This window comes from Hylobates moloch, unplaced genomic scaffold (genome assembly GCF_009828535.3).
Source record: "Hylobates moloch isolate HMO894 unplaced genomic scaffold, HMol_V3 SCAFFOLD_5, whole genome shotgun sequence".
NCBI lineage: Eukaryota > Metazoa > Chordata > Mammalia > Primates > Hylobatidae > Hylobates > Hylobates moloch.
In genome coordinates, this window is record NW_026652280.1 from 30991377 (window position 1) to 31014679 (window position 23303).

General features: G+C 51.2%; 1 protein-coding gene across 8 annotated transcripts in view; it reads right to left on the reverse strand.

Moving 5' to 3' along the window:
* CTIF (cap binding complex dependent translation initiation factor) overlaps positions 1-22090 on the reverse strand; it is a 328654-nt gene extending 306564 nt beyond the window's left edge. For 4 of the 8 annotated variants that reach the window (XM_032152364.2, XM_058438381.1, XM_032152359.2 and 1 more), the window contains exons 1-2: positions 21809-22069; positions 21291-21364 (exon numbers count right to left, since the gene is read on the reverse strand). The gene's annotated coding sequence lies outside the window, so the exon portion shown is untranslated. Of the gene's footprint in view, positions 1-20784; positions 20996-21290; positions 21365-21808 lie in introns of those variants that run through there. The other 4 variants (XM_032152360.2, XM_032152363.2, XM_032152356.2 and 1 more) reach the window with 4 other exon arrangements.
* Between the last annotated feature and the right edge of the window lie 1213 nt (positions 22091-23303).

Here is a 23303-nt window from a genome sequence, read left to right on the forward strand (position 1 = left end):
GCAGCCTTGTGGAGAAACCTGCATGGAGAAGAACCAACAGCCAGCACAACTTGCCAGCCATAAGAATGTGCCATCTTGGAAGTGGATCTTCCAGCTCTGATTGCAGCCCAGCTGATGCCATGTGGAATAGATGCAAACTGTAGCTCTTGAGCCCTGCCCAAATTACAGACTCATGAGCAAGACAAAGGATTATTGTTGGTTAAGCCACTAAGTTGTGGGGTGGTTTTTCACACAGCCTATAGTAACTAGAATACCTATAACTAGGCTCTTAAATTCTAATCATTTGTTCAGTCCACCAAGCTATCTGCTTCCACAGGTAACATTAGAAAATATTCTTTTGTTTGTTAGGATTGGGGGGAGTGGTAGGACTGCAGACCTCATTTAACATTCTATCATATTAATAAAGGAGCTAAGATATTTGGGGAAAACTAGGACGAGGAAATAAGTCTCAGGATGGTCTGAAGGTAGGGCCAATTTTTTAAGTAAAAAATAAAAAAAACTTTTTTAAAATTTGTATGAGCACATAAACAAATTTGAGAATGAGACTCCAGGGTCCCCATCTAGACAAAAGATGATAGTTAGGAGAAGTTCTGATTTCAAATATTCAAATACTCATCCTAATTTTTGATTCAGAAAATATGATCACCATCACTCAACAAGACGGGAGAGGATATTCTAGTCTAAAATGCTGAGTCCAGTGCTACAGGTGATTATCTGTCCTACAACATAACTCTTACAGATTCTGAAAAAGATCTGCAAACCCTTATCAGGTTTTCCAGTATGAGTTTACCAGGATGGGTTAGCTCTCAAATACACCCCTTAATTAACTTTTGAATAAGTGTATTAATTATTGGTTGGAGAATGGATGTCAAAGAGAACACTTTTTATTGCAGCATGTTTGATGCTAAGATGATCATTTGAACAATTAAATATATCAACTGTCATTGTGCTGATGTTTTTCAGGTGCCAACTGAGAAGTTTCTGATGACCAAAATCGTAGATAACAAGTTGCTATTTAAGAATCTAAATTTGCAAAATAGATGCATTTGAAACAAACCAGATACTATAAAAAAGGATTCTTTACAAAAATATTTACTACAGTTGTCTTTAGGTGCTGACCACTTTTTGTGACTCGAAATTACAATTATATGTATAAAGGTTTTATGTAAATAAACATTTAGGAATCCACATTTGTTACATGAAAAGAGGTAGCCTTAGGCTGAAATTGAACATGTATTATTCAAAACTCTACCAGTGCCAAGTGACGCAAACCCAACCCAAACTAGCTCATGCAACATTACCCAGAATTCACCACCTTGGAGTTTTCTGTCATACCCGTGTACTAACTGTAACATTACTATTGACCTTGTACTGACTTTTTATTAAACTCAGCCTCCTGCAGAGCAATACTGAATACTCCCTTCACTTGTGAACATCACAAGTTCTATGTACTAGTTGTGTTTGTTGTTCTTTAATGCACACATAGATGAATACATGGCTTATGTTTTGTACCAGTCCATAAGTATCTAACTGAAAATCATTGTGTGTTCTACCAGTGGTATGAATGCCATTCCCTAGGCACAGAAAGGGAATATACTCCAGCCTGGGCAACAAGAGTGAAACTCCCTCTCAAAAGAAAAGAAAAGAGAAAAGAAAAAGAAAGGGAATCTATTGAATAGAGAAGTGTTGCAGACTGAAATTATGTCCTCCCAAAATTTACATGTTGAATCCCTAATCCCCAGCATAAATGTGTTTGGAGACAGGGCCTTTAAGGAGGTCATAAAGGGTAAGTGAGGTCCTAAGGGTGGGGTCTGATTAAGATAGAAGTGGTGTCCTTATAAGAACAGACACCAGACAGCTGTCTCTTCCCATGTGTACAAACACAGAGGAGAGACCGTGTGGAACCCAGCAAGAGGGCAGCTGTCTGCAAGGCAATTAGAGAGCCCTCACCAGAAACTGAATTTACCAGCACTGTGATCTTGGACTTCCAGCCTCCAGAACTGTGAATAAATAAAATGTCTGTTGTTTAAGCCACCCAGTCTGTGGAATTTCATTATGGCAGCCTGTACGGACTAATACAGAGACTATAGAAACTAACAAATTCAGCACCAAGCCAGAGGAAGACAAATCGAGAAGTATTGGTTCTCTTAAGTTTCCAGCTCTGCTTCTCTTCAGCTGCTAGTGCTGTGCTGTCTCCCCAGGACAGGTCTCTCCACGGCAGTGGATGTGGTCAAAGCTGCCAGACTTCTTTCATGCCATGCCCTCAAGAAGAAAAGGACCTTTCTCTCCCAGCTTCCATTCAGAAAACTCCAGGGAAGGTCCCTGGTTGGCCTGGCTCTGGTCACGTGCCTATCCCTCATCCAAAGGTCTGGCTGGGACAATGGGGGCACAAAATGGTTCATGACCAGCCTGAGTCCCAGCCCCCTCTGTAGCCCAAGGGTGACTGACACCTGTGAATTTCCAGGTCTCCAAACAGGTTTTGCAGGGGGCCTTCAAGATACTGTTTCTCCAGTTCTCTACCTCTTCCCCACCATCCTCCTGTCCCTACCCCCAGGCCACAGTCTCCCCTCCTCTGCAATCCCATCTGCTTTCACAGCCCTGCCCCTCCTTCAGTCCCTGCTGTACTCTTCTGACCACACTGTATTTGCCTATGATCATAAGAACGGCCGTCCCTTCCAGAGACTCAGCGCCATGCCAGGCACTGGGCTAAGTGTATAACATATATTAGTTCTCATTCTCACAGCAGCAGCCTTATGAAGTAGCCAGTCTCATAGCTGGAGAAGCAGAGCTTCAGAAAATTAACTCTCCTAAGGTCACAATGCCAGTGAGAAGGCTGGGCGTGGTGGTTCACACCTGTAATCTCAGCACTTTGGGAGGCCAAGGCAGGTGTATCACCTGAGGTCAAGAGTTCGAGACCAGCCTGGCCAACATGGTGAAACCCCATCTCTACTAAAAATATAAAAATTAGCCAGGTGTGGTGGTGCGTGCCTGTAATCTCAGCTATTCAGGAGGCTGAAGCACAAGAATTGCTTGAACCTGGGACCAAGAGGGTGCAGTGAGCCCAGACTGCACCACTGCACTCCAGCCTGGGCAACAGGGTGAGACTCCATCTCAAAAAAACAAACACACACAATGCCAGTGAGCAGCTGAGTGGGTAACAAGCCAGATCTGAGCACTCCAGAGTGTGTACTTTGAGGCTGTCCCAGCTTGTTCTCTGTGCACCTGTGAATCGCTGACATCTCTATTCTTGGGGCGGGGTGCCTGAGCAGACCATCACCTCCCCTTGCATTGGGCCTTTCCAACTCCACTATCAAAGGCAAGGTGAGGAAACCAAGGCACAAAGAGTTTAAGATTCTGTAGTGAGCTTTATGCAGAGCCAGGCCTGGAAGCCTGGAAACTCGTGAGCCTCAAAACCAGAATTCTTCGCTACCACTCCACAGTGATGCCCCCACCTCTTGGCATCAGGTGCCCAGATGGGCACCTGAGAATCCTTCTAAGGCAGAGATGCTGCTGAGCTGATGCGGAGCACTCACCACCCACCCTTCGCAATCAGATGGATGTGCAGGCAGCTCAGGACAGACAAGACCAACGGGCAGCCCAGGAGTTAAAACTGCAGGCTCAATGTTTAGAATAAAAAGACAAGCTCCAAACCCTCATGCTTCCAGAAATGGCCCAGACTTGGGGAGCTGAAAGTCCTGCCTGCCTCCTCCTGGCAAAAGGAAACTTTTGATACACATTTCCCATCAGCCAGCATGCTCAGGCTTTCTCTCTCCTGCTGGCTGAAGGCCCCCTGAAAGCACAGTTGAGTCTTCCTTTCCTTTGCCCCCTATTTCCCATCCCCAGTGTCCCAAACTGAGCCCTGTGTCTCACACACATATACCAAGAGACTTCCCTGGGGGCAAACACCACAAGAATGTCTTCAGTTGAAACACAGTTTCCTCCATGGCTCAGCCAGGGAAGTCATCCAATACGTCCATGTCACAGGGTCTCTACGCAACTGGGCAAGGGTGAGCACCAAACCTTATCTCTGCTTCCTGAGCAAAAAAAGAAATGAAGCCAGAGGCTGGCAGGCCCAGGAGGAGGTGGCAGTGCTAAGACACAGGATCTGGTTCCCAGTGGTGAGTGGGTGGCCAGATTTTCAGGGGTAGGAGCCTGCATGAAACATCCCCACCTTCTCCAGGCCTGGAAGCCCACCCACCCCAATCCCCATCACAGTCACTTTGGGCAGAAAGCTCCAGCCTTCCTCTGCAAAGTGGGTCAGGCCTCAATAATCTCGCCAGCTTCTGAACACCCTTGACCTTAGCTACCTGGGCCACTCAAAGGGGACTCAGATGAGGTGGCCTTGGGCTACTCATCAGGGCTGTGAAGAGTCCAGGCTGGGGAAACAGATCTTTGCCACATATTATTTTGGCAGGCGCTGTGAAGGAATGGGAATCCCCATATCTAGAAGCTGCCCCTGAAGAAAGATTACACAGTCATGGGCTACATTAAGAGAAGTATAGTGTCCAGATGGAGGGAGGTGATAGCAGCATGATTCCTGCACCACTCAGGTCATACCTCGAACACTGTATTCCATTCCGTGTCCCCATTTTAGGAGGAGCATTGATAAAAGAGATGTACAGAGAAAGGAAGCCAGGAGAGGTTTGGACACCTTATCCAGAGAAACCTTAAGAGAGCTTACCTCCAAAAGAAGATTTGGCACTCTGAATACTTGGTCACCCTGGAAGGAGAATGGGATATGCATTCTGCGTGGCTCTCAGATCACAGCCAGGGCTACCAGGAGGCACACCTTGGTCTAAGATAATGTCTTTAGGCCCCGGCTGCCAAGTAATGGCCTGGGCTGCAAAGCTGTAAGCTCCCAATTCCCGGGAGGCTATAAGGCAGATGCCTGAAGGTGGCCAAGCCGCTCTCAGGTCCTTCTGGGCTTTCAGATCTGTGATTAAGTCATTTAGAGCCTCTCCCATCTCCCAGACTGAAGTGGGAAGGAGAGCCCCAGGGACCTCAGGCAAATCTCAGGAAACCTGGAAGATTCTTTCTCTCCGAAATGCTGGTGTTAGTGTGAGGTGACAGCGTGCCAGCAGTCCTCACAGCCCTCGCTCGCTCTCCGCACCTCCTCTGCTCGGGCTCCCACTTTGGCGGCCCTTGAGGAGCCCTTCAGCCCACCGCTGCACTGTGGGAGCCCCTTTCTGCGTTGGCCAAGGCCAGAGCCGGCTCCCTCAGCTTGCAGGGAGGTGTGGAGGGAGAGGCGCGAGCGGGAACCCGGGCTGCGCGCGGCGCTTGCGGGCCAGCTGGAGTTCCGGGTGGGCGTGGGCTTGGCGGGCCCCGCACTCGGAGCAGCCCGCCGGAGCTGCCGGCCCCGGGGCAATGAGGGGCTTAGCACCCGGGCCAGCAGCTGCGGAGGGTGGGTGTACTGGGTGCCCCAGCAGTGCCAGCCCACAGGCGCTGCGCTCGATTTCTCACCGGGCCTTAGCTGCCTTCCCGCGGGGCAGGGCTCGGGACCTGCAGCCCGCCATGCCTGAGCCTCCCACCCCCTCCATGGGCTCCTGTACGGCCCTAGCCTCCCCGACCAGCGCCACCCCCTGCTCCACGGCGCCCAGTCCCATCGACCACTCAAAGGCTGAGGAGTGCGGGCGCACGGCGCGGGACTGGCAGGCAGCTCCACCTGCAGCCCTGGTGCGGGATCCACTGGGTGAAGCCAGCTGGGCTCCTGAGTCTGGTGGGGACGTGGAGAACCTTTATGTCTAGCTCAGGGATTGTAAATACACCAATGGGCACTCTGTATCTAGCTCAAGGTTTGTAAACACACCAGTCAGCACCCTGTGTCTAGCTCAGGGTTTGTGAATGCACCAATAAACACTCTGTATCTAGCTACTCTGGTGGGGCCTTGGAGAACCTTTGTGTCCACACTTTGTATCTAGTTAATCTAGTGGGGATATGGAGAACCTCTGTGTCTAGCTCAGGGATTGTAAATGCACCAATCAGCGCCCTGTCAAAACAGACCACTGGGCTCTACCAATCAGCAGGATGTGGGTGGAGCCAGATAAGAGAATAAAAGCAGGCTGCCCAGCCAGCAGTGGCAACCCGCTTGGGTGGCCTTCCACACTGTGGAAGCTTAGTTCTTTCGCTCTTTGCAATAAATCTCGCTACTGTTCACTCTTTGGGTCCACACTGCCTTTATGAGCTGTAACACTCACCACGAAGGTCCGCAGCTTCACTCCTGAAGCCAGCGAGACCACAAGCCCACCCGGAGGAACGAAGAACTCCAGAAGCACCGCCTTAAGAGCTGTAACACTCACCACGAAGGTCTACAGCTTCACTCCTGAGCTAGCGAGACCACGAACTCACCAGAAGGAAGAAACTCCAAACACATCTGAACATCAGAAGGAACAAACTCCAGACGCGCCACCTTAAGAGCTGTAACACTCACCGCGAGGGTCCATGGCTTCATTCTAGAAGTCAGTGAGACCAAGAACCCACCAATTCCGGATGCATTAGGCTGACAGAGAGGAGAACTTGGGAAAGGGGTCATGTTCCCAGCCCACCAGAGTACGATAATGCTCCTCCATCCTGGATCCTGTCTTCAGGGGCTTTCAGCCCTATCCCCACCACCCTACAAAGGCATAACCTCTCCACTGCAGTGCACTGGCAAACACAGTGGCAGTGCCTGCCTCAGCCTGGGAGGAGACAGACAAGGGCCGCTGGGTACAGTGGCAGCCTGGAGCCAGTTCCTGAGGGAGACACAGGAACCCAGAAATTTCCACATAGTTCATTCTAGAGAGCCAAGAGGGCACAGTTCAGAGAACTGGTCCTCAGTTTGTCTTCTCACTGGCAAGCCTGGTATGCGACCTTGGCCAAGTCACTGGTTTCTCTTGCTTAAATGTCCCCATTGAAAGAAGTGCACTAGCCCTGCCAGCTCCCTAGGCACCTCACAACAATGCCAGCAGTAGGGACCCCTGGTGGCACCAACAACAGCAAGAAATGAGAAGACAACTTAGCTGGTCACACTGGCAGACAGCCACCCCGCCACAGCAGCTGGACGTGCATAGCCTCTTCACCCACTGCAATCTGCAGGCCTCTTCCTGTCCACCCAAATACTGGTGTCAGGGAGCTTGGGAGTCTGGAGCTCTGAGGTCACGAGCAGGCTGCGGAGAACCAGGAACTTTGTGGCTCACGCCTGTAATCCCAGCACTTTGTGGGGCTGAGGCGGGTGGATCACGAGGTCAGGAGATCGAGACCGTCCTGGCTAACACAAGGAAACCCCGTCTCTACTAAAAAAAAAAAAATACAAAAAATTAGCCGGGCGTGGTGGCAGGTGCCTGTAGCCCCAGCTACTTGGGAGGCTGAGGCAGGAGAATGGCATAAACCTGGGAGGCGGAGCTTGCAGTGAGCCGAGATCGTGCCACTGCACTCCAGTGAGACTCTGTCTCAAAAAAAAAAAAAAAAAAGAAAAGAAAAAGAAAGTCACTCAACCTCTTTTCTAGTTCTGAAATCTAAGGCAGATACATTAAGTAAACTTTTCTAATGAGGTGAGTAAAATCACGAACGCCTCGTGGGATGAGCCAGGAGCTGGGCGGCTGCAGGTTTACAATCCTTGTTCTGACTGCCCTAGTTACAGTTTGCATTCCGGGAACTACCCCATCACCTGCTCCTCACCCTCATCTGCCAGCCACCTGGGCCTAAAGGCAAAGGGAAACAGGATGGAGGGAAATACATAGAGGTCTTTGGCTCAACTTGGGCCTCCAAGGCTTGCCACACCCGTGGCTGGCTTCTCTCTGGTGTGAATGAAGCTGCAGGTAACCACATTTTTGTTTCACCTACAGGAGGAAATCAGTGACATCACTTCACCAGTAAACCGTTCCCCACACGCTTTTGGATGTCACTCAAAGTCCACACCCTCAAAAGCCTAGAACAAACCTGGTACAAGGTGGGGATCATTTCTACCTTGTGCAAAGAATTAATTTTATAGGGAAGGAATGAATGGCCAAACCACACTTCCAACTGGCTGTATCAGGAAGATGTGCGACTGTTCCCTCAGGTGTAGGCAAATGCCAAAAACATCTCAGGGATTCTCCCTTCTGAAGATGTAATCCCTGTATTATAGGATGATGGGCACTGGGAACCTCAGAATGAGAGGATCAGAGACTTTAGTATTATCTCGTCCAAGCCCTGAGGTCACTGAGGACAAAGCGCCCAGATGTGAAGTGACTTCCCCGAGAGCAGCCAGATCACAGGTGGCCAATCTAAGACCAGTGACCTTTTCAGAACATCAGGGACTACAGGGAAACCTGCCAATCCCTGTGTGTGACAGGCAAAGCTTGAGCAAAACTGGTTATGCCACTTCTTAGCTGTGCGGCCTGGGATAAAACACTCAACCTCCGCTACTGTCTGAATGTTTGTATCCCCCCAAAATTCACAAGTTAGAAACCTAACCACTGACTTGATGGTATTAGGAGGTGGGGCCTTCAGGAGGCAATTAGGTCATGAGGGCAGAGCCTCATGAATGAGGTTAGTGCCCTCATAAAGGACACCCCAGAGAATGTCCTCACCCCTTCCATCGTGAAAAGAAGCAGTGAGAAGGTGCCATCTATGAAAAATTGAGCCTTCACCAGACACTGAATCTGCTGGCACCTTGATCTTGAACTTCCTAGCCCAAGAAATAAGTTTCTGCTGTTCATAAGCTACCCAGTCTATGGTATTTTGTTATAGCTGCCCAAATGGACTAGACACAGGAATCCAGAAATTTCCACACAGTTCATTCTAGAGAGCCAAGAGGGCACAGTTCAGAGAACCAGTCCTCAGTTTGTCTTCTCACTGGCAAGTCTGGCATGCAACTTTGGCCAAGTCACTGGATTTTCTTGCTTAAATGTCCCCGTTGGAAGAAGTGCCCTCATTTTCTCATCTATGAAACAGAAGCTATAATGGCTAATGAAGACAGCACATGCAAAGTGCTCACTATGACACCACAATACTTAGCAACCGTTAGGCTTTGAAAGTTAGGCCAGGCGCGGTGGCTCACGCCTGTAATCCCAGCACTTTGGGAGGCCTAGGCGGGTGGATCACGAGGTCAGGAGATAGAGACCATCCTGGCTGACATGGTGAAACCCAGTCTCTACTAAAAATACAAAAAAAAAATTAGCCGGGCGTGGTGGCCGGCGCCTGTAGTCCCAGCTACTCGGGAGGCTGAGGCAGGAGAATGGCGTGAACCCGGGAGGCAGAGCTTACGGTGAGCTGAGATCATGCCACTATACTCCAGCCTGGGCGACAGAGTGAGACTCCGTCTCAAAAAAAAACAAAAAACAAAAACAAAGTTATTATTGGATCACCCAGGGTTTCAGGAGAAAGACCACCTGTTCAATCCCTGTGTTTACAGACATCTCCCCACTGCCCACATGAAGCAGCTCACAGGCCAGAGTCCACACAGGCCTGGGTTTGTAGCCTGGCTTCCCTGTGTGACCTCAGGAGGAATGCTAACTTTTCAGGTGTATCTGCAAAAGATGACTACACTCAGAGCTGAAAGATGAAATACACTTAGGGGGTGAAGTCCTAAACACAAGCATAAAACACAACGCATGTGTATTAGTATCTATGGCTGCCATAACAGAGGACCATAAATCAGGTGGCTGAAAGCAACAGAAATGTATGATCTCATAATTCTGGAGGCTAGAAGTCCAAAACCAAGGTGTGAGCAGGGCCACACTCCCTCCGCAAGCTGCAGGGGAGAATCCTTCCATATTCATTTGCTAGGGCTGCCATAACAGGCCACCACAGACTGGGTGGCTTCATCAGCAGAACTGTATTTATTCTGGAGGCTGGAAGTCCAAGATCAAGGTGTTAGCAGGGCTGGCTTCTTCCAAGGCCTCCCTCCTTGACTTGCAGATGGCCGCCTTCTTCTTGTGTCCTCACACTGTTGACCCCATTTGTGTCTTATCTGTGTCCTCTTCTTCTTTTAAGGACACCAGTTATACTAGATTAGGGCCTACCTCATGATCTTATTTTACCTTAATTACCTCTTTAAAGGCCCGGCCACCAATCCCATTCTGAGATGCTGGAGTTAGGACTTCAGCATATGAATTTTGAGAGGACACAAATCAGCCCAGAACAGGATAGTTGATTACTTTTCTTCTTCTTAGGGAGGAAAACATGGAGAGATCCATAAGTCCTCGTCCAGGGCACTGTGCAGTGCCACACGGAACTGGTTTGGAATCTGGACAGATAACCAAACGAACAAGTCCCTTTCTAGAAATATGTGTCTTGCCTTAAAAATACTTTTTTTTTTCCATGAAGCAAGGACCCTGTGGCTGTCACCATCCTAGCCTTATAGGAAATGCCCTGATGACTCCCAGGACAGTAGCAAGGTGCTCATGATCCCAGGGGACAGATAGGCAAGTATCCAAGGAATGATAAGGAGGCAGGGAGTGATGGGAAGTGCTAAGTGCTCTAGCAACCCACAGACCAACTCTGTGGGAAGACGAGAAGAAGGACAGGACACAATGACACCCTGAGCAGAGTGGAGAGGAGCCCAGAGGGGACAGACTTGTCTCTTAGCTTGCATGGTCAGCCCCGTGGCCTGGGCTGTTTGCATGTGTGTGTGTATAGAGGGGACAGTGCTTTGGGGAGGGGAAGGTGGCATCCACCACCATCTTCCCGTGCCCTGCATTCCCTGGGGCCAGGCTTTCCAATCAGCATGGACAACAGAACTCATTCTGCAGAGTGTGCAGGCCACAGCTGAGCACCAGTTCCTCTCCCCATCCCACAGCTGCCTGCAAAGGTGACTGCCATCCTCTACCAACCCACTGGAGCCTCAGGCCCTCAGGCCTTTCCAGTCCTGCTGCCTAGGCCACCAGTGACATATGCTCCCTCTCTCTGGACAATTCTGCCTACTGGGGTTCTGCACCTGGACCCAGTGTCGGGAAAGTGGAGGAGCTGCTGAGAAAACAGACCACAGAACCCATGTTCTGGGACCACACAAAAGGCATCCATGGAACACCTGGGATCCTATGCACCAGCATTACCTGTGGCTTAAGAAGTAATAATTACCAGAAATGGCAAACCTATAGTGATAGAAACCAGGTTGGTGCTTGCCAGAACTAGGGGGTGAGATTTAACACAAACAAACAAACAAACAAACAAAAACCTCAACAATATTGAGATATAAAAAAAATTAAATAAAGCTAATTCACTAACTCCCCCCCAATAAATAAAAACATCTTGAAACTTGGTGAAGTAAATGCTCCTCTTTGCTTAGCCAACCATTGCTCCCTTCCCCACTTCCTTGCAAACAGAGCTTGCCTCTTGCTCTAGATGAGGCGAAAGCACCAGGGACTTGCTTTCTCCTCCTCCACTGGAGCGGAGGCATGGGTACTGACTCGTTTCTCTTCAAGGAGACTTGATAGAATCTCCAGCAGGGGAATTCTGGGAAAGGCTTCTCTTCCTGACAAATTAAGACAGACAAGGAGAATCTAACCTTCCTGCCTGCCTTTGGACACAGTTATGTGAGAACATCATGCCCGGAGCAGTGGCAGCCATGCTATGACCATAAGGGGACTGGCCTAAGAACAAAGGCCAATGTGCTGAAGATGGCAGACTAGGTTAGACGGAGTCCTTGAAATGATCGCTGACTCCCTGAATGAACCAACCCTAGAGCTCCTACCTTTAGACTTCTGGCTGAGTTGAAACACCTTGTTTTTAAAGCCATCGTTAGTACACTGTTCTTTTACCTGTAGCCAATAACATCCCACAAGCCTGATGGTTTTCATCTGTCCATACTTCCACCCCAATCCCCAAACTGAGATCATGGTGAGATACAAGATAGAACCCTGTGGCTGTAAACTGAGCCCCATCTGAATTCTGAGTCCAGTCCCCACAGATAATGCTTTCCCCTACGTCCTCTAAGCAAAGGAAGGAAACAGCTGCCAATTCCTCTTGTGCACGAGCACCTTCCCTGTCCCCCCATGTGCACCCTGCAGTATAAATGACTGATAACAGTGTCTGATAATAGTGTCAGGTATGACCCACATGCATACGCCCTCCCTGGCCCATGTGTCCATAAGCCCCAACCTACCCAGGACAACTCCAGTTTATATCTGTGTCCCAGCATGATTATCCACTGGAAAAAAAAAAAATTCACAGTCATCCTACTTCTGCCTACCTTGGCACCCTTTTCATTCTCCTGACCCCATACTTACCACCTTACACTAACGCAAGGCTATTCTGTCTCCCCAGCAAGATGAGCAGATGGGCAGCAGGGACCCTGCCAGGCCTACCTCAGTTCATCTCACCTCACTCCTAGAGCCAGACCCACTGCAGGTACCATGTGTGTCCACTAAACTGAGGCAAAGGTTAACAGCTAAAAGGATTAAGGCAAATCAATAGAACGTGGGCAGAAGAAACCATTTTTAGACGGAGAAGAGGAGAAACTAGGTGCTTTCTCGGAATCCCTGATCCTCACTATTGGCCTGGTCTCCACAGGGTCCTTCATGCAAGTGGCAGAGCACATCCAGGCACGTCCAGCCATCTGATGCAACCTTGCTGCAAAGGCAACGCATGCTCTTTATTACCCAATCTGCTGATTATGTGACCCACACAGATGCCAAGCATCAAGGAGATGGAGGAACAGAAAGACTTTTTGCTTCCTGAGAGTGCCCAGGGTACTGTAGGTAGATACCGGAGACAGATAAACCGCATGCTGTAAAAAATACTTTGCTTGCAAACACCAGCCTGTTTGGTGACATGCCAAGATGTGAATTCTCTAGCAGGTCACTTTCTTGATCTCATGGTTCAAACGTGTAAGTATCTCAGCAAATGCCCCAAGAGTGTGGGACAGGCCTGTGTGTTCCAAGCTACTGGTGAGATCATGATGCTGCCTACCCCAGGGGAAGGCCCTATAAGGGAACAGCATGGGGAATGTGTCAGCTCCACCCACTCTGGATGGAACCACACACATTCTTTCTGAATCCCTTCAGGGCTCAATTGTCATAGCTACAATTAGGCATTACCATGCCTCTGCCTCTCTGTCTCCCTCAGAGAAGTTACTTTCATTTAGCGAGGCAAACAGAGAGCGCCCAGCATTGTGCCTGGCATTTAATAGGCACTCAATAAACTCCGTGCACTCAATAAATTCCACACAGCTCCCTGCATGGGATTCCCAAGTTACTTACTTATAAGCTGAAATGTATTCTGGGCGTTGGAGGAAGGAACTTGCAGCAGGTGCTGCTGCTTCTCTCATGATCATCCGAAAAGCACTGAGCCAAAGCTTCTCAGAACTCCCCCATCACAGACTGCGCCTATGCAGCCGGCTCAGCTACCCTCATATCTATCTTCAAAAGCTGCCTCTGTGTGAAGTAAGTTAGGACAGAAGTCGGCTGGATTCTCACAGAATCTCAGCTTGACAAATGGAGGCCCTTCCAGCAGAAGCAAGCAGGATGGTGAAAGGTCTAGAAACCATCTCTCACAACAGCTGCAGTGGCCATGGGTGAAAATGGCCAGCCAGGAGGGTGGCCAGAGCTCAGTACAAGGGCTTTCCAGCTATAACATAAGGGAAGGCGCTGCCTCCGAGGCAATAAACTCCTGGCCACAAGCAGCACATTGGAACCAAGCGCTGCTGCAGTCAGTATTCCCAGACCAGGTGGAGGGTTCACCAGATGACCTCTAAGATGTCTCCTGAGTTTGAAACTATAGGAACTAAAGACCCTGGGCATGGGAAGACAATGTAGTGCCCAGTCTATAGGACCAATAGCAACTGCAATCTGCACAGGGCACCCTTAAGGGGACCCTGGAAAGAAGCCTCATCTGTAAGAACCTGACCTGAGTATGCAGCAGGGAGAATGTTCTGGGCTTCCTAGACGGGGCTCATCTGAAGTTTTTTCCTAAGAGATGAAGCCTTGGATGGAACTGTCCTTCTCTGCCATCCTGCACATGCCTCCCTGAGTTGTGCAGCTGTCTCCAAGGCCCTTTTAAAAGGTTCCTACCGAGGGGCACCTCTGCCCTTTCTCTTCTCTCTCCTCACTCACTTACCCTGCCCTGATCGCAAAGCATCTCCCGAGGTGGAGATTTAAGTCAGCAAAGGGCAAAGAGCCCCAGACTCTCCCCAGGCCCCTGATGCCCTAGAGCTCACAGTCAGGAAGACACTGGCCCCCAAGGCTTTACATGCTAATTTCTCTCTTGAGGGCCTCCTGGACCACATGTGTAGTGGACATTCAAAGCTCTAACAGGCCTGAGGTCTCACATTTCTAGGGAAGATTTTTCTCCACCTCACATCCAAGTCAAGACAAAAGGCAGCACGCCCACTTTCCATCCTCCATGCGGATGGGCTGCTGTCTCGTCCATCCTTTCTCCCAGCATGCAAACTTTTACCAGGTCCTGTTTTAGGTAGGGCTCTTGATTCCTGGTATCATCTCTAGTCCTGGAGGAGATGTAGTCACGACTCAACCCCTTGGCCTTTGAGGCCAAGAACCACGCCCTCAACACCTCTCCCAACCCCCAGGCCTAGACGAGCCTCAGCTAGAGCTCACCCTCCACACTGCCTTTGAGATCCCTGGGGATTTCCCTTACATTCCATGAGCTTAGCTCTTCTTTGAAAGGACGCTAGCTACAGCTTACACAGCCTTTCTAGGTGCTCTGTCATTGGAAGGTTTTCAAGATTTTTACTCCACTGTGGTACTAAAAGTATTCTAAATCAGTCTTGGGATGCCCCCTTTGGACGTGCTTATGGAAACCTTCCCTGACTGACCTCCCACCCCAGACAACTAACTCTGGGCACATCCCTGCAGATCCACAAACATAGACTGAACACACACTTACAGTGTGCCAGGCACTATTGTTGATTCAGAGAATTCAAACATGCAAAGACTGGACGTTTGCCTAAAACACATCAGCTCTATAAAAATGAAGTATGGCAGGAACAGAGGGATCTGCAACACTCTGTTTAATTTGCATTCCACTCTTCCCCGGGGTTGTTACAGCTTTTTAGTGGCTTCATATGTTCATATCTTCTCTCCCCAACAAAACTACCTGCTCCTGGAAGCAGGTTCCAGGGCTTCCCCACTCTGTACACTCCAAGGGGCTGGGACAGGGCCCTGTTCACTGTGGATGTTAAAAAGCGAAATGCCTTTCCCCTAACTCACTCTAATGCTTCCAGCTGAAACACGCTCTTGGCTGTCGCCGGATTCTGCCAGCTGGGCCTCCAGCATGACACAGCATCCCCGCCTGGCTTCCCTGACGACAGCGGCCGGCATGACAAAGGATTCTCTGACAATGGGAGGAAGAGGTCTGCTCTCATTGTCTAAGGCAGTCCTCACCGCGGTCACGCTCAGTGGCCGATGCTTCCCCACTCCCAGGGCTCAGCTTGGGCCCACACTTCTGCGGCCTCTACGTTGCACAGTCTGTAAGGCAGCACCACCCCACTATCCTACCAGCAATTCCAATTCAATACCTGGAGCACTGAACTCACCATGATCTTCCCTCCCACCTCAACCCCAGCAGACCCTGCTCCAGCAACCAGAAGTTCGCACCTGAGTTAAGAGCTGCCGTCCACCCAGTCAGTGAGGCCACAAACCTGGGAGCCACTGAGATGACTCCCTTATCCCCCAAGTCTAAGTAATCACTGCGGACTTTACTCCCTAACTAATTTTAATGTATGACCTTTGGTCCATCCTTAGATGCATGGCCCTTGTTCCAGGTCTCACCCCCTGTGACCTGGATGCCGTGAAAAGCCTGTTACTGCCTCACCAGCCCCATGACCACCCGGCTCCCAGTCCTGTTCCCTTCCGATCCAAGCAAGGCTGTACACCTCTCTGATTAAAGTCCTTCCTCTATGCCTTACCTGCAGGCTAAAAGCCAAGGTCTGAAGCCAAGCTTACAAAGCTCCTCCACTCTGAGCGCTGTCTGCATCTCCGCCCTTGCATTTGACCTCACTGTTTGCGGTTCCTTCCTACACCCAGGCAGCCTTATGCCTCCACACCCCGCGCACACCATGCCTTCTCCCTGAATGCCCTTCTCCCGTCTCCTCTCCTGGCCAGTTCCTTTTCATCCATTAAGATTCAGCTCCTGAGCTGTCTCCTTTAGGAAACCCTCCTTGACATCTGAGGCTGGAGCAGGTGGCTGCCCCTTTTCTGTGCCGCTGTAAGGGGCTGGGGCTTCTCTCTACCTAGACTCCCCACATCACATTGAATGGAACTGTTTATGCGTCTGTCTCTCCCACTAGAAAGCGGGCTGCTTGAAGGCAGGGGGCTGTACCTGTTCACTGTCGTAGCCCCAGGGCCTAGTGCAAAGACAGGCACAGAAAAGCAGCCCGACAACTACTGTGAAGCTCGCACTGACTGCAGGATGATCAAGTAAACCTCTTAGGTCTGTTCTACCCACCCCAAGCACCTAGTTTCCCCCTAACCATTTTTGGGCCATTGCCCCAGCCTAAAACCTCCTCCACCATTACCCAGGCCTACTCCCAAATTCACCTCATCCATGAAACCATCCCAAACTGGCTCCACGCTACAGATAGTTGCTATGGTAACTGCCTCCCATACTTTATCTCCCCTACCCCTTGGGTAAGTGAGCATTTGGGTCTGGCTCTGTGGCTGAATATGAGTGAATAGTAGGCATTAAGAAGCTCTGGGAAGTTCAAAGCTTTCTGTTCATCATAATGATGTCAGACAGCAAGCCACCTCAGCCCTGAGCACTGGACCTGAAGTCTGAAGTCAGGGTTCGTATCCCTGCTCTACTGCTTACTCCTGACTTGGGCATGCCACTAACCATGAAGGCTCAGTTTCCTTCTCTGCAAAATGGGTATAACAACAACTGCCTCACAGGCTGATAATGATAACCACCTATTATAAAAGGCAGATGGGATAATTTGTGTGAAATACTTTGCAAACTGTAAAGCCAAATGAAGTGCAGGGTATTAAAGTAGCCCCAGTGTCAACCAACCACTATCCAACCTTTCTGTCCTCCTCCCCACCAGTAGTTTTGTCCTTACTTGAGTCAGTTGAGAATCAAATGAAATCTGTAGATTCTCTTCCTAGAAAAGTACACACCCATCCCAGCTTTGCAAACACTCCCAAAAGGTTCCTGAGGACCCTGCCTCAGGGCCAGAAAGCTTAAGAGCACTGTAGGATAACAAGATCCCCCATCTTTCCCAAATACAGACCTTCATTTGCTCATGAATGCCAAAGATGAAGATAAGGCAGGAAGGGCCAGTTGTGAAGGAAAGAAAAGTCAAGACGAAAAAATGAATTTCAGAGCTCTTCCCAGAACCAGAAGACAGGAGAGAAGAAGATAAAGAGTTCTCACTCTTTGGGAAGTAAGAACCTAACTTTTTTCCAGAAAGCATTATGGTACATAGAGAGAAGATTGGGTGAAATGTCAAATTCCAGGATTTTTTACCCACTCTACTAAGGGCTCACCATGACCTTAGGCAAGTAATTCCACTTCCCTAGGCTTCAGGTCTTCATGTGAAGATCAGATCATCTTCAAAGTCCTCCCCAGCTCTGAGTGCCAGAAATTCAAGGATGTGTCTGTTCTCACCCCATTGTGAACCACAGCTCTGCCCTTAATTCCGAAGTCAGAGACATGCTGAGAGCATGGTGCTAACACAGGGAGAAGGCCACCATTACAGCAAGGTTCTAAATTAAACCACACACAGCGGGAGGCAGGGGGCAAAAGAAAACCCAAACCTGAAAGGAAGCAGCTGAGCTCAGGGTGCCAGTGAGTCAGCAGTGAGGCCCAGAGGTAGACGCCCCCTCCCCCTGCCATGCCAAGGACATCAAATGGGGCTGTGTTATCAGGTAAGTTATGCAGAAATGCCACCACGTGTGGAGAATTCTCAGAAACTGCAATTTGCCTGCATGTTTGTACCTCCTGTTCTCTATCTGGGCTCTCTCCATCCTAACCACCCACCTCCTGCCTCCTCCTTCATGACCTGAGCTGCAAACAACGTAACCTTAAAACAAGGGCAATGGAGCCCAAAACGGAAATGAAATTAGAGGACAATATCTGGGACCAGATGGTGAGTTTGGGATTAGATAAAAAGCAGACTTGTATTAACACATCTACACAGACCTGTAAGGCAGCAACTCCTACACCCAGGTAGGGCCTGAGTGAGACCTTGACCAAAGCCACAGCCTGTCCCTGAGTCACAGCACATCTGAGCTGGGGCGGGACCACGGAGAACATCTCCTTAGCTCCATGTCGCCAGAAACCTGTTGGTTGGCTTCAGGGTAATTTCCATCAGCTGCCTAACTTCCACAGATGAACATACCTCTGGGCCCTCCTGGGAGGTTCCAAACAGCCTGAAGTTCAGGGTAACAAGGCCATTAAGGTGTTTTTTCCCCATCGCTTCCTTCTGCATTTGCTCTAGAATAAGAACTGGCATTATGGTCCGCCTTGAAACCAACATATGTGAAACTAAGTTCCAGGGTGACTGCTCTAAAATATTTATGATTTGTTCCCTCCTGTAGGCTGTGTTATTGCATTGCAACTTAACTATCTCTGCTCTATTATCTTTGTAGAGCAGCAGAGTATCTGGCCTAAGTGAGGCTGGTGCTTCATAAACATTTGCTGGACTTAATTAACATTTGTTAAATTTTCTTTGTACGCACTTCTAGATACACAAACATGTAGGTGCCTAGTACATATTGAGTGAATGGTTAATTAATTGATTAGTTGGCTAAACTTAATAACCCTCCAGGCTGTCTGACAACCTTCACATGCATGAATTCTGAGAAATCCATGCAGGCATGTATAAGTTCTTTGCTCCTTGAATTTAGTAAAGACTCAATGAACACAGCCATATGAACATAGATAAGTATTACATGAACAGGCATACGATATGCATTTATTATATGCACATATGATTCTGGTAGAAACTGGATGTATCACAGCTGCTATCCATTCACCAACAGCAAATTATTAAATGCGTGGTAATAACAGCAATGCAGACTTCCGTTCTTTAGTGGCTGCTCTCATTAGGAATGGTTAACAAATAAAGAGTGTTTTGAGAAAGAATACGTGTCAGCATAATATACTCTATTTCTTAGCTTCAGTATTTCCTGAGGTGTCAATAATCCATACTCAGAAAAAAGTGGCCACTATTAATTAAATGCCATAAGCTGAGAAAAGGGAGAATGTGGCCCTTCCCCCACTGAGAGGCCTTATGCAAGCCACATTTTTAGCCTCAGTGTGTTCATCCATAAAACGGGGCTAATACTCTCCTACCTCACAAGACCCTCTTAATAAGTGCTATGATATCGGGGGGGGGCGCGGTGGAGGGTGGGTTGAGGTTCTGGGGGAAGAAAACCTGCCCTGTAAGGTCATACAAACATATTATTATTCTAGCAACCTGTTAATCACTGATGACACTGTACCCTAGAATGTGTTATAAAATTGCTGCCTCTGAGCATCCATTATCCAGGACAGATACTTGACACAGATGAGGTGATCTGTGTGTAAATCGAATCCTGTGTCAAACACTCAGAGGGAGTTTCCCCAGACAACCTGAGCGTGTCCTGGCCATCTTCTAGCGTCTGTTCGGTGCATTCTGTTCACGTATAATTGGGTTTTCTTGAAAGCCAGGCCATTTCCTCGCGCAGCCCGAGCCTGTTAGGAGCCTGGATTCCTGAGGTTTTCAGCCCAGACCGGGCCCTGGGCAGGAGGAACTGGGAACGGACAGCCGGCAGCCCCTCCCTGCGCTCTGGGCGGCTCCTTCCTCTCGGCCCCGGCTCCAGCAGCGGCAGCGCTCGCTCGCGCTGTGTCACTTTCGCCCTATGGAGGCTCTAGCCGCGGCCGAGGCGGCGGCTCCAGCGGCTTCCTCCTTGGTCGCGCGGGCCCCTGGACTGGGAGATAATCCCCGGGCCGCAGAGACACAGCGCCGGGCGGGCGGCGGGCTGGGCCGGACTGGGGCGAGCTGGGGCTGCCGGGCCACCTTGGGCTCCCACTGTCCCCAGACTGAAGAGCCGGGGCTGAGGTAGGCAGTCGCTGACTCTCTCCCCGGTCTGCGAAGGCAGCGGCGGCGAGCGCGGGCACGCACACCCATAGAACGCCTCGGTGCGGGGTCACCCCAGCGTGGACTGGGGGCGGCGCAGCCAAACCAACCCCCAGCGCCGCCGGGTGGACCCCCAGTCTGCCGGGTCAGGGGACGTCGCGGACGCGGAGGGAGGGGCTGTGTGACTCCGGCCGCACAGCGGACCTGGGACTCCTGCATCGAAGACTAGCACACGCGACCCTACGGTCTTCCCCGGCCCACAGCCGCACGGTCCCCTCTCCAAGTAACTCGGGCGCGCGCGCGCGGGGACACACGACCCCGACTTGGACAAGGAGGGGGCTGGCGGGACCGGTCGCGCGGAGGATCGGGGCCCACGCTTGTCCCCACTACGCCGCGGTCTGCGGTCCCCGCCCCCCACACACACCGGAGCCGTGTGTACACACAAACAGCCGGGCGGGGGAGGCGACGCCTCACTCCTCGGGGTGGGGACGCACGCGGCACCGCCAGTCAGCCCTCCCCTCTACACGCCGCACAGCCCGCCGTGCTCACACCCCCCAGCCCCAACCCTGAAAACTCCGCGGAACCAAACAGAGCCAACGCCGCCCAGATAAGGGGCTTGGACCGCCCCCCTCCCGATTGTCTTTTACCATCAATAGAGAAACACTCGGCTCAGACGCGCGGTGTCCCGGACGCCCCCTCCGGCCACATCCAGGCACCGGCACGCGGCCCTCCGAGGCCCCAGACCTTCGCCGCAGCCCAAGGCATCGCCCCCCCGCCCGCTCTCCCCCATGACCAGCGCCCGGGACAGTTACCTGCTAGTCGTCCTGATGAACCCGAGCCGGAGCCCACCCCACGGCCTCTCGGGTCACTCGCCACCCAGAGGTGGCTTTTCAGAGCCTGTCAAGTGAATCCCTCAACGCCGGGCGTATCTATTCCCCAGGCCCGACTGCACCGCAGCGACAGGAATAATAAAAAAAGCCAACAGAACCACAACCGTTGGGAATAACCAAAGGGGAGACCGCAACGGGTCCACCGATTTGGTTTCTTCCTCTGCTCCCATCCCCCGCTCCCCCCGCGGCCCGCGGGCTCACCGGGGACGCAGGGAGGGGGCTGCGCCCTGTCTAGACGACAGCCATCCACAGACATCCCCGAGCCCGCGGGGACGGGCGCGCACACTCACACACGCCCGCTGCCACAGACACAATCAGTAACCGGGGAAGGGAGGGGCGGCGTGGAGACACACTCTCGGGGTCCCTCCCGCAGCCCCGAGTGCCGCAGCCCCCGGCCCCCAAACGCCACCCCGAGAAGCGCTCCCTACCTCGGCGGAGCGCGGTCTGAACAGCTGCAAGTTTGGCTGGTACTAAACCAACTGCTCGATGCAGCAAATGCGGGCTTCAAAACAAAAGGGAGAGGAATCGCGCTCGCTCTTTTTCTCCTCCCAGGTCGGAACCCGACACATGACAGCGGCTACACCGCGCAGCTCCAAAGCGAGCCGGGCTCCAGCCGTGCGCCCCCCAAGAGCCCCCCCTTGGCGCCGGAGCTCCAGGGCCACGACACCCCGCGGGGCGGGGAACCCGGCAGGGAATGGGACAAACCCAGGGAGGGGGCGACACTGTGGAGTGCAGTTCCCCACCGAGGGGGAGGAGGGGATGGTAGATGGGTGCGGACACCCCGCTGGCCCAGGCGCAGGGAGGGGGAAGGGGGCTGATTGTTTGGGGCGGTTTTCCCGGATTTATCTATAAGCACGCGCACGTGACGCAGCCCTCCTCCCGGGTCCCCGAATCGATCAGCAAGCTGAGATGACTATAAGAGGAGGACGGGCGAGGAGATGCTCACCTCGGGGTTCCTCTGGCCGCCGCGCCAAGCCCGAGTCGGGGGTGGGGGAAGGGGGCAGGGAAGGGGAAGGGAGGGACAAGGCTCCGGAGAGCCGACTCCTGCCTCGAGTTCGGAGCGTCCCAGCTGCAGAGGGGATTGGGCGCCCCAGCGCACAGACCCAGCAGAGAGGGGAGGGAGGGAGGGAAGGGAAACAGGGAGGGAGGGGCGGGTAGGGGGGAGGGAGTAGAGGAAGGAAAAAAAATGATCCCTGATCTGACACAGGGAAAGAGAATGTAGAAGAGTGACGTTCAGGCCCCGCCCTCCCCTCCGGCCACGTGCAAAGACTTGAAAGGAAAGAGGGCGGCTGGAGGCCTGCTGGGTAATGTAGTTCGCCTTTCTTTTCCAGGATGGCGGGCCCTGGAGAGCGGGGTGGCCCCGGGACGCTCGGGATGTCGCCTTAGCTGCCAAGACAGCCCAGTCTAGCGACGCCAAAACCCGCCGCCCAGTGACCCCACGGCACTGGCGCAGCCCGGGGTGGGGGCCTTTGCGGTGGGAGAACTGGGGGCTTAGGCGAAGTCCAGGCTTACAGGGAAACGTTGGTTTTAGAATCAGAAAGGCTTTAAGGATGAGAACTTCCGTGCCGAAAGTGCAAAGTCTGTGCTAATGGCAGATAAAAAGGAGCTTTGTGTATGCATTGGGGGGCCCAAGTGGCGTGATTAATGCTGCACTAAATGCCACCGTCGGTTATTGAGATGCATATGTTATAATTAACATTTGAGCATCTCTGTGTCGGGACTGGCTGTTGTAATTAGATATGCACTTTGCAACCAATTAATTTTCCTTCGGTCAAGCTAAGGGCTGGGATGGGGTAGTTTGGAGAATTCAACGTAGTGGATAATTCAGTAATGACTTAACCAGATCACCAATGTTTTGGTTAAAACTGAGCTTGGCACAGAGAGGCCTTCAGGAGAAATACTGAATAAAATACTGTATGCCCCAACAAGGAAGGGGGCTAGAAATTGATTAGAGGAACTGTGTGATGCAGTATAAACTGCTGTAGAAACCCATTTATTCATTAGTTTATATTCACATTTAGTGAGCACTTTCCACAGACCAGGTATGTCTAGGAATGCCAAGACAGGTAAGACTCACAGTCTCTGCGCTCAAGGAGCTCAGTCCAGTATTAGGGACCACAGTCAATGAAAGTACTATACAAGGGATAAGTCAGCGCTTAACACAAAGTGCTGTGAAATTCCCCCCACCACACAACCTGGAGCAGCCAACTGGATGGAGGGTGGGTGGGGTCTGGGAGAGGGTCAGGAAGACTTCCTGGAGGAAGTGATACTTGAGCAAAGAATTTCTAAGATTTTTTTTTCTTTCTTTCTTTCTTTTTTTTTTTTTCCGAGACTGAGTCTCTGTCGCCCAGGCTGGAGTGCAGTGGCGTGATCTTGGCTCACTGCAAGCTCTGCCTGCCTGGTTCATGCCATTCTCCTGCCTCAGCCTCCCAAGTAGCTGG